Source organism: Bombina bombina, chromosome 2, assembly GCF_027579735.1.
Source record: "Bombina bombina isolate aBomBom1 chromosome 2, aBomBom1.pri, whole genome shotgun sequence".
In the NCBI taxonomy this organism is placed as follows: Eukaryota; Metazoa; Chordata; class Amphibia; order Anura; family Bombinatoridae; genus Bombina; species Bombina bombina.
In genome coordinates this window covers 831,999,440-832,015,007 of record NC_069500.1, presented here as the reverse complement: position 1 = coordinate 832,015,007, position 15,568 = coordinate 831,999,440, and the positions used below count along the sequence as shown (strand labels likewise).

Sequence of the window (15,568 nt, the reverse complement as noted above, 5' to 3'; positions counted from 1 at the left end):
AATAAGGTACTCATAGTTTATATGGGGAAAAAAAGTGTCATAGAAAACCTAGTAACCAGAGGCGTAACTAGAATCCTCAGGGCCCCGGTGCAAGAATCCAAGAAGCCCCCCCACAAACATTTTCTAGTTAAGGCAAGTAATGCAAATTGTACTCGTTCCTAGAATACTCCGGACATTACTTGGCAGGCACTCTCAGCAATAGTGATAGTGTGAATTTTTAAACACAAACCAGTTTGTCTTAAATTCATGCATGAAATGTTGCAACACTACTTTGCTTTAAAAGGCCTTCATGCATATACACAAACGCTGCATACACACACTACATATATACTGCATACGCACACTACATATATACTGCATACGCACACTACATACATACTGCATACACACTGCTTACATACTGCATACACACTGCTTACATACTGCATAGACACTGCTTACATACACACACTGCTTACATACTGCATACACACTGCTTACATATACACACACACTTGCCCTCATGCAAAGCTTCAGACAGGGCTATAATCATATCCTCCATCTAGTTCACCGACATTGAGTGTAAGAAAGAGGACAGGCAGGTGATCAATACAGATAAATTAAGACAGAATGGAATGTGTTGTGGAAGATTCAAGCAAAAATAGCTATTCACAAAAATCCAGGCTTATATCTTATGACCCTAATGCCATTAGTACTAGACGCCAGGTATTTGTAGTAAAAAGGGACAAACTCTCAATGAACATATGCGAATGTGTAATTATTTTTTGCAAGAGTATCCCTTATAGGAGACCTGACAAAACCTTTCTCCACATATTATCATAAAGTTCACAGGTAGAGAAGGGCATTTCAGTGTTCTTTAAAAATAATGGGTTAACTTGCCTCCTTAACCGAACTTTACCATTTTTACACTAATAGCAATAGCAGCCTTCTGAAGTTTATGACTATATATATTTTATTATCTGAATTTATTTGTAAAGTGCAGCATTGTAAAAATAAAAAAAATAATACAGATACAAAACAGACACAACCAGTTATACAAGAGGAGGGAGGCTCTATATATTACTAACAATCAGACACTGTTTCTCCTACATTGGTGTATCCGGTCCACGGCTTCATCCTTACTTGTGGGATATTCTCTTCCCCTACAGGAAGTGGCAAAGAGAGCACACAGCAGAGCTGTCCATATAACTCCCCTCAGGCTCCGCCCCCCCAGTCATTCTCTTTGCCGCTCTGAACAAGTAGCATCTCCACGGGGGTGGTAAAGAGTATGTGGTGTTAGTTGTAGTTTTTTATTTCTTCTATCAAGAGTTTGTTATTTTAAAATAGTGCCGGTTTGTACTATTTACTCTATAGCAGAAAGTGATGAAGATTTCTGCTAAGAGGAATATGATTTTAGCACCAGCAACTAAAATCCATTGCTGTTCCCACGCAGGACTGTTAACCAGAGAACATCAGTTGGGGGAAACAGTTTGCAGGCTTAACTGCTTCAGGTATGATCAGTCATTTTTCTAACAAGATCAGGTAATGCTAGAAGACTGTCAGAAATTCCCTCTGGGATTGGTGAGCCATTTTTTTCTAATAGTGCCCTCACATCAATCTGACTTGGCGGTGAGGGAGGGCTTGTCTGAGGGAGAAATTTCTGACACAGGAAAAGTTTCTCAGCAGGCAGAGCCTGATACCATAGCATTTAAATTTAAGCTAGAACACCTCCGCGCTCTACTTAAGGAGGTCCTGGCTACTCTTGATGATTGTGACCCTTTGGTGGTCCCAGAAAAATTGTGTAAAATGGATAAATTCTTAGAGGTCCCAGTACACACTGATGCGTTTCCGATACCTAAGAGGGTGGCGGATATAGTGAATAAGGAGTGGGAGAAACCAGGTGTACCTTTTGTTCCCCCTCCTATATTTAAGAAAATGTTCCCCATTGTTGACCCCAGAAGGGACGCGTGGCAGACGGTCCCTAAGGTAGAGGGGGCAGTTTCAAAGCTAGCTAAGCGCACAACTATAACAATAGAAGACAGTGGCGCTTTCAAAGATCCTATGGATAAAAAATTAGAAGGTTTATTTAAGAAAATTTTTGTTCAACAAGGTTTTCTTCTTCAACCAATTTCTTGCATTATTCCTGTAACCACTGCAGCTGCTTTTTGGTTTGAGGAATTAGAAAACTCGCTCCAGAAGGAGACTTCTTAGGATGAAGTCATGGATTGAATTCACGCCCTGAAGTTGGCTAATTCTTTCATTACAGATGCCGCTTTTCAGTTAGCTAAATTAGCGGCGAAAAATTCTGGTTTCGAAATAGTGGCGCGTAGATCGCTTTGACTAAAATCGTGGTTGGCGGATGCGTCGTCCTAAACAAAATTGTTTAATATTCCTTTCAAGGTAAGACCCTATTCGGGCCAGAGTTGAAAGAAATTATTTCAGATATCACTGGGGGAAAGGGCCATGCCCTTCCACAGGATAGACCTTTCAAAGTTAAAAATAAGTCTAATTTTCGTTCCTTTCGCAATCTCAGGAACGGACCAGCTTCTACCTCTACAGCCACTAGGCAAGAGGGTAACGCACCCCAGCCCAAACCAGCATGGAAACCATTGCAAGGCTGGAGCAAGGGTAAACAGGCCAAAAGACCTGCTGCTGCTACCAAGACAGCATGAAGGGGTAGCCCCCGATCCGGGACCGGATCTAGTAGGGGGCAGATTTTCTCTCTTTGCTCAGGCCTGGGCAAGAGATGTTCCGGACCCCTGGGCACTAGAAATTGTCTCTCAGGGGTATCTTCTAGAATTCAAGGACCTTCCTCCAAGGGGAAGGTTCCACTTGTCTCGATTATCTTTAGACCAGATAGAGAGACAGGCATTCTTACATTGCGTAGAGTACCTTTTAAAAATGGGAGTGATAAACCCAGTTCCAACAGCAGAACAAGGACTGGGATTTTACTCACACCTGTTTGTAGTTCCCAAAAAGGAAGGAACTTTCAGGCCAATTCTGGATTTAAAGATCCTAGACCAATTACGCAGAGTTCCATCATTCCAAATGGAAACCATTTGGATTACCAGTTCGTGGCTCTTCCCTTCGGATTGGCCACTGCTCCGAGAATTTTCACAAAGGTGCTAGGGTCCCTTCTAGCGGTGCTAAGGCCAAGGGGCATTGCAGTAGCACCTTAACTAGATGACATTTCATACAGGCGTCGTCTTTTCACAAAGCAAGGGCTCATACGAACATTGTTCTAGCCTTTCTAAGGTCTCACGGGTGGAAGGTGCACATAGAAAAAAAGTTATCTGTCCCCGTTCACAAGGGTTCCCTTCCTGGGAACAATAATAGACTCGGTAGAAATGAAAATCTTTCTGACAGAGGTCAGGAAACTAAAACTTTTGAACACTTGTCGAGTTCTTCAATCCATTCCTCAACCCTCCATAGCTCAGTGCATGGAGGTAACAGGACTAATGGTTGCGGCAATGGACGTGGTTCCTTTTGCTCAAATTCATTTAAGACCATTGCAACTGTGCATGCTCAAACAATGAAATGGGGATTATGCAGATTTTTCTCCCCAGATTCAGATGGACCAGCAAACCAGAGACTCACTCCTCTGGTGGTTGTCTCAGGATCACCTGTCTCAGGGAATGAGTTTCCGAAGACCGAAGTGGATCATTGTCACGACCGACGCCAGCCTCTTAGGCTGGGGCGCGGTCTGGAAGTCCCTGAAGGTTCAGGGTCTATGGTCTCGGGAAGAATTTCTTCTCCCGATAAACATTTTGGAATTGAGAGCGATAATTTAATGCGCTCCAGGCATGGCCTCAACTAGCGGAGGCCAAATTCATCAGTTTTCAGTCGGACAACTTGACGACTGTTGCGTACATCAATCATCAGGGGGGAACAAAGAGTTCCCTGGCGATGAGGGAGGTATCCAAGATCATCAAATGGGCAGAGGATCACTCCTGCCATCTATCAGCAATTCACATCCCAGGAGTGGACAACTGGGAAGCGGATTATCTGAGTCTTCAGACTTTCCATCCGGGGGAGTGGGAACTCTACCCGGAGGTTTTTTTGCTCAGCTGACCCAGCTATGGGGCATTACAGATCTGGATCTGATGGCGTCACGTCAGAACTTCAAAGTTACACGTTACGGGTCCAGGTCCAGGGATCCCAAGGCGACATTGGTAGATACCTTAGTAGCGCCTTGGTCGTTCAATCTAGCTTATGTCTTTCCACCGTTTCCCCTTCTCCCCCGGCTAGTAGCCAGGATCAAGCAGGAGAAGGCTTCGGTAATTCTAATAGCTCCTGCGTGGCCACGCAGGACTTGGTATGCAGACCTGGTGAATATGTCATCGGTTCCACCATGGAAGCTGCCTTTGAGGCAGGACCTTCTAATTCAAGGTCGATTCAAACATCCAAACCTAGTTTCTCTGCAACTGACTGCTTGGAGATTGAACGCTTGATTCTAGCTAAACGTGGGGTTTCGGAATCAGTTATAGATACTCTGATCCAGGCTAGAAAGCCTGTCACCAGGAAAATTTACCATAAGATATGGCGGAAATATCTTTGCTGGTGCGAATCCAAGGGTTACTCATGGAGTAAGATTAGGATTCCAAGGATACTATCTTTTCTCCAAGAAGGACTGGAGAAAGGTCTGTCAGCTAGTTCTTTTAAGGGACAGATATCTGCTCTGTCTGTTTGGTTACACAAGCGTCTGGCAGCCATGCCAGATATTCAGGGTTTGTACAGGCTTTAGTCAGAATCAAGCCTGTCTACAGACCTGTGGCTCCTTCATGGAGTCTAAATTTAGTTCTTTCAGTTCTTCAAGGGGTTCCGTTTGAACCTCTACATTCCATAGATATTAAGTTACTATCTTGGAAAGTTTTGTTTTTTTGTAGCTATTTCTTCTGCTAGAAGAGTTTCTGAATTGTCTGCTTTGCAGTGTAATTCACCCTATCTGGTGTTTCATACAGATAAGGTCGTTTTACGTACCAAACCTGGTTTTCTTCCAAAAGTGGTTTCCAATAAGAATATCAACCAGGAAATAGTTGTTCCTTCTCTGTGTCCTAATCCAGTTTCAAACAAGGAACGTCTGTTACACCATCTTGATGGGGTTCGTGCTTTAAAGTTTTATCTAAAAGCAACTAAAGACTTCAGACAAACATCGTCCTTGTTTGTCGTCTATTCTGGCAAGAGGAGAAGTCAAAAGGTGACTGCGACCTCTCTGTCTTTCTGGCTGAAAAGCATCATCCGGTTGGCTTATGAGACTGCTGGAAGGCAGCCTCCTGAACGAATTACAGCTCACTCTACTAGAGCTGTGGCTTCCATATGGGCTTCCAAGAATGAGGCTTCTGTTGAACAGATTTGTAAGGCAGCGACTTGGTCTTCACTGCATACGTTTGCCAAATTTTACAAATTCATTACTTTTGCTTCTTCGGAGGCTATTTTTGGGAGAGAGGTTTTGCAAGCAGTGGTGCCTTCCGTTTAGGTTACCTGACTTGTTCCCTCCCTTTATCCGTGTCCTAAAGCTTTGGTATTGGTTCCCACAAGTAAGGATGAAGCCGTGGACCGGATACACCAATGTAGGAGAAAACAGAATTTATGTTTACCTGATAAATTTCTTTCTCCTACGGTGTAGCCTGTCCACGGCCCGCCCTGGCATTTTGGTCAGGTTTAAATTAATTTTTTGTAAACTACAGTCACCACTGCACCTTATGGTTCTCCTTTTTCTTCTAACCGTCGGTCGAATGACTGGGGGGGCGGAGCCTGAGGGGAGCTATATGGACAGCTCTGCTGTGTGCTCGCTTTGCCACTTCCTGTAGGGGAAGAGAATATCCCACAAGTATGGATGAAGCCGTGGACCGGATACACCGTAGGAGAAAGAAATTTATCAGGTAAACATAAATTCTGTTTTTCATATATGTTGTCCATCTATCTGAGTTAATATTATAGTTGGACATTATAAACTAATAAACAAAGTGTAATACCTCTACAAGAAATTCCCATATTAATGTAAAAGACAACCCACCGTTTAGAAATAGTAAACTAAATGCAAGCTGTTTACAAGAAAAATATAGCTAGAACTGGTCTAAAGATCTTTCTTTGTTTGCAGTAATATGCAGATGTTTGCAAGCAACCACGTGGCACAGTCATGTACTAAGCAATAGAAAGTAAATATTAAACCTCACATATGGTTACAATTAACCACAATCTCACTGTCATCACTAAAAGTTGTAGGGTAACTTTCCAACATAACATTTCTAATGCTCTTGTATTTTGGGTTATGTGTCAGATTGCACAAGGACTTCATGTAACAAGAGTTTTATGTGCAAGTGTTGTTGCATTACAATGAAATTTCTTTCATGTAATTGGCAAGAGTCCATAAGATAGTGACGTATGGGATATACAATCCTACCAGGAAGGCCAAAGTTTCCCAAACCTCAAAATGCCTGTAAATACACCCCCCACCACATCCACAATTCAGTTTTACAAACTTTGCCTCCTATGGAGGTGGTGAAGTAAGTTTGTGCTAGATTTCTACGTTGATATGCGCTTAACTTTTTTGAAGCCCAGTTCCTCTCAGAGTGCAGTGAATGACAGAGGGATGTGAAGGGAGTATTACCTATTGAATACAATGGTCATCCTAACGGGGATCTATTTCATAGGTTCTCTGTTATCGGTCGTAGAGATTAATTTCCTACCTCCCTTTTCAGATCGACGATATACTCTTATTATATACCATTACCTCTGCTGATTCTCGTTTCAGTACTGGTTTGGCTATCTACTTTATGTAGATGAGTGTCTTTTGGTAAGTATGTTTCCTTTATTTAAGACACTCTCAGCTATGGTTTGGCACTTTATATTTAAAGTTCTAAATATATGTTTGTACTTATATTTGCCATGATTCAGGTTTATCAGTATATTTCCTTTTTGCAGACTGTCAGTTTCATGTTTAGGAAATGCATATAAAAAAAAAAAAAATGTTTCTTACCTGAAGTTTTTAAATTGACTCTCTTTTCTAAATTAGGCTCGCGGGAGCGCAAAATGCTATAATTTATTGCGTCATTCTTGGCGCAAGAATTACGTTTGTTGATGTAATTTCGTCATTTCTGGCATCTTAGTTGGCGCCAAGTTTTTTCACGTGGTTGCGTCATCTGACGCTCGTGTTTGTTGCAGACGTTTTTGCGCCAAAAAATATTTTGTCAGTTGTGGGCGTCATACTTGGCGCCAAACTTTTGACATTATTTAAGTCTTCATTTCTTTTTGCTTCTGGTTTCCAGAGGCTTATTTTGTTTTGCATTTCTTTAACATCCCTGAAACTGTCATATAAGGAAATTGATATTTTGCTTTATATGTTGTTTTTTTCTCTTACATTTGCAAGATATCTCAAAACTGTTCCTGTATCAGAAAACATAGTTGGATTCCTGCTGACTTATATCAGTCCTCCCAAAGCTAAGTTCATTTATTTTAATGTTATGCATTTTTATCTTTAGCTATGGTTTGTAATAAGTTATCATGATAAACTTTTACATGCAGAGAAAATGTCCATCAGTATTAATGCATTGTTTATTGCTATTCTTTTAACATCTAATGTACAAGATATACCTGGGAATTTATAAGAATATTTTTCTGATTCTATTCAGAAGGCTTTGTCTGCCATCCCGCCTTCTAATAAAATGTAAAGGTCTTTTTTAAACTTCTCATTTAGTTGATGAATTTTCAAATGACTGACAACATACTGAATTATCCTTCTCTGATGAGGATTTTTCTGATTCAGAATATCCTTCATCAGATATTGACACTAACAAATTTACTTTTTTTATTCTTAAATGGAGTACATTCGTTCTTTGTTGAAAAAGTGTTGATTATATTGGATATTGAGGAGACTAGTCCTCTTGATTTTAAGGCTAGCTAACATTTAAATTCTGTTTATTAACCTCCTGTGGTTACTTCAGAGGTTTTTTTTTCAGTTCCTAATACTAGGGAATGGAATAGGCCTGGTACTTCTTTTATTCCTTCTTTAAAGGTTTTAAAAATTGTATCCTTTGCCAGCAGTTAGTTTGGGGTTTTGGGAAAAGATCCCCAAAGTTAATGGGGCTATCTCTACTCTTGCTTAAATGTACTACTATTCCTATGTAAAATAGTATTTATTTTAAAGATCCTTCAGATGGGAAACTTGTATCTTATCTAAGGAAAATTAATTTATTTTCAGGTCTTTTTCTTTCATGTAATTAGCAAGAGTCCATGAGCTAGTGACGTATGGGATATACATTCCTACCAGGAGGGGCAAAGTTTCCCAAACCTCAAAATGCCTATAAATACACCCCTCACCACACCCACAATTCAGTTTAACAAACTTTGCCTCCCATGGAGGTGGTGAAGTTTGTGCTAGATTCTACGTTGATATGCGCTTCGCAGCAGGCTGGAGCCCGGTTTTCCTCTGAGTGCAGTGAATGTCAGAGGGATGTGAAGAGAGTATTGCCTATTTGTATTCAATGGTCTTCCTCTAGGGGATCTATTTCATAGGTTCTCTGTTATCGGTCGTAGAGATTCATCTCTTACCTCCCTTTTCAGATCGACGATATACTCTTATATACCATTACCTCTACTGATTCTCGTTTCAGAGTGTCTTAGGGTAAGTAAGTTTTTATGACACTCTAAGCTATGGTTGGGCACTTTATATGTAAAGTTCTAAATATATGTGTTTAAACTTATATTTGCCATGATTCAGGATAATCAGTATTCCTTATTTCAGACAGTCAGTTTCATTATTTGGGATAATGCATATGAAATATTTTTTTCTTACCTTAAAAGAATTTTTTTCAATTGACTTTTTTTCCCTGTGGGCTGTTAGGCTCGCGGGGGCTGAAAATGCTTCAATTTATTGCGTCATTCTTGGCGCGGACTTTTTTGGCGCAAACATTTTGTCATTTCCAGCACCCTAATTGATGCCGGAAGTTTGTGCATGGTTGCGTCATTTTTGACGTTCTGACGTTTTTTTGCGCCAAAATTGTGTGCGTCGTTTTTTTTCTGCGTCACAGGATGTGGCGTCATACTTGACGCCAAAAAATATGGGCATTGTACTTAGGCGCCAATAATGTGGGCGTCATTCTTGGCGCCAAAAAATGTGGGCGTCATTCTTGTCTCCACCTTTTTTTCACATTATTTCAGTCTCATTTTTCATTGCTTCTGGTTGCTAGAGGCTTGTTCATTTGGCATTTTTTCCCATTCCTGAAACTGTCATTTAAGGAATTTGATAATTTTGCTTTATATGTTGTTTTTTCTATTACATATTGCAAGATGTCTCAACATGACCCTGGATCAGAATCTCCTTCTGGAAAGACGCTGCCTGATGCTGGTTCTACCAAAGTTAAGTGCATCTGTTGTAAACTTTTGGTAACTGTTCCTCCGGCTGTTGTTTGTGATAACTGTTATGATAAACTCTCTAATGCAGATTGTGTTTCCATTAGTAATAATCCATTACCTGTTGTTGTTCCTTCAACATCTAATGTTCAGGATGTCCCTGTTAATGTAAAAGAATTTGTTTCTAAATCTATTAGGAAGGCTCTGTCTGTTATTCCTCCTTCCAGTGAGCGTAAAAAGTCTTTTAAAACTTCTCATATTTCAGATGAATTTTTAAGTGACCCTCATCATTCTGACTTATCTGTTTCTGATGAGGATCTATCTGGTTCAGAAGATTCTGCCTCAGATATTGACACTGATAAATCTTCATATTTATTTAAGATGGAATTTATTCGTTCTTTACTTAAAGAAGTGTTAATTGCATTAGATATGGAGGAGTCTAGTCCTCTTGATACTAAATCTACTAAGCTTTTAAATTCGGTTTTCAAACCTCATGTAGTTATTCCTGAAGTTTTTCCAGTTCCTGATGCTATTTCAGAAGTAATTTCTAGGGAATGGAATAGTCTGGGTACTTCATTTACTCCTTCTCAAAGGTTTAGGAAATTGTACCCTGTGCCATCTGATAGATTAGAGTTTTGGGATAAAATCCCTAAAGTTGATGGGGCTATTTCTACTCTTGCTAAACGTACTACTATTCCTACGGCGGATAGTACTTCCTTTAAGGATCCTTTAGACAGGAAGCTTGAATCCTTTCTAAGGAGAGCTTATTTATGTTCAGGTAATCTTCTTAGACCTGCTATTTCTTTGGCTGATGTTGCTGCAGCTTCAACTTTCTGGTTGGAGGCTTTAGCGCAACAAGTGTCAGACCGTAATGCTTATAGCATTGTTAAACTTCTTCAACATGCTAATAACTTTATTTGTGATGCCATTTTTGATATCATTAGAATTGATATCAGATATATGTCTTTAGCTATCTTAGCTAGAAGAGCTTTATGGCTTAAATCTTGGAATGCAGATATGACTTCTAAGTCAACTTTGCTTTCTCTTTCTTTCCAAGGTAATAAATTATTTGGTTCACAGTTGGATTCTATTATTTCAACTGTTACTGGGGGGAAAGGAACCTTTTTGCCTCAGGACAAAAAATCTAAAGGTAAATACAGGGCTGCTAATCGTTTTCGTTCCTTTCGTCAGAATAAAGAACAGAAGCCTGACCCTTCCCTTAAAGGAACGGTTTCCGTTTGGAAACCTTCTCCAGTCTGGAATAAGTCCAAGCCTTTTAGAAAGTCAAAACCAGCTCCTAAATCCGCATGAAGGTGCGGTCCTCATTCCAGCACAGCTGGTAGGGGGCAGGTTACGATTTTTCAAAGATATTTGGATCAATTCGATTCACAGTCTTTGGATTCAGAACATTGTTTCTCAAGGATACAGAATAGGTTTCAAGATAAGACCTCCTGTGAGAAGATTTTTTCTCTCTCGCATTCCAGTAAACCCAGTGAAGGCTCAGGCATTTCTGAAATATGTTTCAGATCTAGAGTTGGCTGGGGTAATTGTGCCTGTTCCAGTTCTGGAACGGGGTCTGGGGTTTTACTCAAATCTATTCATTGTACCAAAGAAGGAGAATTCCTTCAGACCAGTTCTGGATCTAAAAATATTGAATCGTTATGTGAGAATACCAACATTCAAAATGGTGACTATAAGGACTATTCTGCCTTTTGTTCAGCAAGGGCATTATATGTCCACAATAGATTTACAGGATGCATATCTTCATATTCCAATTCATCCAGATCGCTATCAGTTTCTGAGATTCTCTTTTCTAGACAAGCATTACCAGTTTGTTGCCCTTCCGTTTGGCCTAGCAACAGCTCCAAGGATTTTTTCAAAGGTTCTCTGTGCCCTTCTCTCTGTAATCAGAGAACAGGGTATTGCGGTATTTCCTTATTTGGACGATATCTTGGTACTTGCTCAGTCTTTACATTCTGCAGAATCTCATATGAATCAACTTGTGTTGTTCCTTCAAAAACATGGTTGGAGGATCAATTTACCAAAGAGTTCTTTGATTCCTCAGACAAAGGTAACCTTTTTGGGTTTTCAAATAGATTCAGTGTCCATTTTGTCTTTAACAGAAAAGAGACGTCTGAAGTTGGTTTCAGCTTGTCGAACCCTTCAGTCTCAATCATTCCCTTCGGTAGCTTTTTGCATGGAAATTCTAGGTCTCATGACTGCTGCATCGGACGCGATCCCCTTTGCTCATTTTCACATGAGACCTCTTCAGCTTTGTATGCTGAACCAGTGGTGCAGGGATTATACAAGGATATCACAAATAATATCCTTAAATCCCAATGTTCAATCTTCTCTGACTTGGTGGTTGGATCACCATCGTTTAATTCAAGGGGCCTCTTTTTCGTCCAACCTGGACTGTGATCTCAACAGATGCGAGTCTTTCAGGTTGGGGAGCTGTATGGGGATCTCTGACAGCGCATTTTGGAACTCCGTGCGATTTTCAGAGCTCTCCAGTTCTGGCCTCTTCTGAAGAGAGAATCGTTTATTTGTTTTCAGACGGACAATGTCACAACCGTGGCGTATGTCAATCATCAAGGTGGGACTCACAGTCCTCAAGCTATGAAAGAAGTATCTCGGATACTTGTATGGGCGGAATCCAGCTCCTGTCTAATTTCTGCGGTTCACATCCCAGGTGTAGACAATTGGGAAGCGGATTATCTCAGTCGCCAGACGTTACATCCGGGCAAATGGTCTCTTCACCCAGAGGTATTTCTTCAGATTGTTCAGATCTGGGGACTTCCAGAAATAGATCTGATGGCCTCTCATCTAAACAAGAAACTTCCCAGGTATCTGTCCAGATCCAGGGATCCTCAGGCGGAAGCAGTGGACGCGTTGTCGCTTCCTTGGAATTATCATCCTGCCTATATCTTTCCGCCTCTAGTTCTTCTTCCAAGAGTGATTTCCAAAATTCTAATGGAACGTTAGTTTGTTCTGCTGGTGGCTCCAGCATGGCCTCACAGGTTTTGGTATGTGGATCTCATTCGGATGGCCAGTTGCCAACCTTGGACACTTCCGTTAAGACCAAACCTTCTATCTCAAGGCCCATTTTTCCATCAGGATCTCAAATCTTTAAATTTGAAGGTATGGAAATTGAAGGCTTGATTCTTAGTCATAGGGGTTTCTCTGACTCGGTTATTAATACTATGTTAAAGGCTCGTAAATCTGTGTCTAGGAAGATTTATTATCGAGTCTGGAAGACTTACATTTCTTGGTGTTCTTCTCATAAATTCTCCTGGCATTCTTTTAGAATTCCTAGAATTTTACAGTTTCTTCAGGATGGTTTGGATAAAGGTTTATCTGCAAGTTCTTTGAAAGGACAAGTCTCTGCTCTTTCTGTTCTTTTTCACAGAAAGATTGCTAATCTTCCTGATATTCATTGTTTTGTACAGGCTTTGGTTCGTATCAAGCCTGTCATTAAGTCAATCTCTCCTCCTTGGAGTCTTAATTTGGTTCTAAGGGCTTTACAGGCTCCTCCGTTTGAACCTATGCTTTCTCTGGATATTAAATTACTTTCTTGGAAAGTTTTGTTCCTTTTGGCCATCTCTTCTGCTAGAAGAGTTTCTGAGTTATCTGCTCTTTCTTGTGAATCTCCTTTTCTGATTTTTCATCAGAATAAGGCGGTGTTGCGGACTTCATTTCAATTTTTACCTAAGGTTGTGAATTCTAACAACATTAGTAGAGAAATTGTTGTCCCTTCATTGTGCCCTGATCCTAAGAATTCAAAGGAGAGATCTTTACATTCTTTGGATGTAGTAAGAGCTTTGAAATATTATGTTGAAGCTACTAAAGATTTTAGAAAGACTTCTAGTCTATTTGTCATCTTTTCTGGTTCCAGGAAAGGTTAGAAAGCTTCTGCCATTTCTTTGGCGTCTTGATTAAAGTCTTTGATTCATCATGCTTATGTGGAGTTGGGTAAGTCCCCGCCTCAAAGGATTACGGCTCATTCTACTAGGTCAGTTTCTACTTCCTGGGCTTTTAGGAATGAAGCTTCCGTTGATCAGATTTGCAAAGCAGCAACTTGGTCTTCTTTGCATACTTTTACTAAATTCTACCATTTTGATGTTTTCTCTTCTTCTGAAGCAGTTTTTGGTAGAAAAGTACTTCAGGCAGCTGTTTCAGTTTGATTCTTTTGCTTATGATTTCAGTTTTTTTCATTATTTAGATTAAAACTTTTGATTTGGGTTGTGGATTATTTTTTCAGCGGAATTGGCTGTCTTTATTTTATCCCTCCCTCTCTAGTGACTCTTGCGTGGAAGTTCCACATCTTGGGTATCTGCTATCCCATACGTCACTAGCTCATGGACTCTTGCTAATTACATGAAAGAAAACATAATTTATCTAAGAACTTACCTCATAAATTCATTTCTTTCATATTAGCAAGAGTCCATGAGACCCACCCTTTTTGTGGTGGTTATGATTTTTTTGTATAAAGCACAATTATTCCAATTCCTTATTTTTGATGCTTTCGCTCCTTTCTTATCACCCCACTTCTTGGCTATTCGTTAAACTGAATTGTGGGTGTGGCGAGGGGTGTATTTATAGGCATTTTGAGGTTTGGGAAAGTTTGCCCCTCCTGGTAGGAATGTATATCCCATACGTCACTAGCTCATGGACTCTTGCTAATATGAAAGAAATGAATTTATCAGGTAAGTTCTTACATAAATTATGTTTTTTTTTTAGGCCTGCAATTTCTTTGACTGATGTTGCAGCTGTTTCATCTTTTTTGGTTGGAAACTTTAGCGCAACAAGTATTGAATTATGATTTGTTTAGCATTGTTAACTTGATCCAACATGCTAATAATTTCATTTGTGATGCCATTTTTTGATATTATCAAAATTGAGGTTAAATATATGTCTAGCTATTTTAGCTAGAAGAACTTTGTGGCTTAAATCTTGGAATGCTGATTTGATTTCTAAATCCAGATTTCTATTTTCTTTCCTTCCAAGGTAATAAATTATTTGGTTCACAGTTGGATTCAATACTTTCAACTGTTACTGTGGGGAAGGGAGTTTTTTTGCCTCAAGATTAAGTTCTAAGGGTAAATCTTAGGCTTATTTCCGTTTTTTGTTCTTAATAAGGAACAGAAGCCTAATTCTTCCCTAAGTAATATGTTTCTAATTGGAAGCTTTCTTCAAAATGGAATGAATTCAAGCCATTTAAGAGTTCAAAGCCAGCCCCCAAATTCGCATGAAGGTGCAGCCCTTATTCCAGCTTAGCTGGTAGAGGGCAGGTTAAGATTTTTCTGAAGTTGTTTGTTTCAATTCGGTCCAAACTCCTTAGATTGGGGTACAGAATAGGATTCAGAGTAAGACCGCCTGTGAGAAGTCTTTTTCTCTATCACATATTCCAGCAATCCCAGTAAAGGCTCAGACTTTCTTGAAGTGTGTTTTCAGACCTGGAGTTATGAGGTATTCATACCAGTTCCATTTCAGGTACGGGGTCTGAGGTTTTTATTCAGAACTATTCATTGTCCCAAAGAAAGAAAATCTTTGAATTGTTATGTAAGAGTACCATCTTTCAGAATGGTGATTATAAGGTCTATTTCTGCCTTTTGTTCAGCAAGGGCATTATTTGCCCACAATAGACTTACAGGATGCATATCTTCATATTCTGTTTCATTCAGATTATTTTCATTTTCTGAGATTCTCTTTTTTAGACAAGCATTACCAATTTGTTGCTCTTCCTTTCTGGCCTAGCGACAGCTCTAGGAATCTTTTCAAAGGTTCTCGGTGTTTCCTTATTTGGACGATATCTTGGTACTTGCTCAGTCTTTTCGTTCTGCAGAATCTCATACGAATCAACTTCTGTTGTTTCTTCAAAGACATGGTTGGAGGATCATTTTACCAAAAAAGTTCCTTGATTCCTCAGACAAGGGTCACCTTTTTTAGGTTTCCAGATAGATTGTGTCAATGTCTTTGTCTCTAACAGACAAGAGACAATTTATATTGGGTTCAGCTTGTCGGAACCTTCAGTCTCTATTATTTCCTTCAGTAGCTATATGCATGGAAGTTTTAGGTCTCAAGACTGCAGCATCGGACTCGATTCCCTTTGCTCGTTTTCATTTGAGACCTCTCCAGTTTTTAATGATGAATTAATGGTGCAGGGATTATTTTGGGATATCACATTTAATATCCTTCAATCCCAATACTCATCTATCTCTGACTTGGTGGTTAGATC

The 15,568-nt window shown here is 39.8% G+C and overlaps 1 protein-coding gene across 2 annotated transcripts in view; it reads left to right on the top strand.

Moving 5' to 3' along the window:
- ZFR2 (zinc finger RNA binding protein 2) overlaps positions 1-15,568 on the top strand; it is a 517,666-nt gene that overhangs the window by 483,657 nt on the left and 18,441 nt on the right. The gene's annotated exons all lie outside the window — the stretch shown is intronic.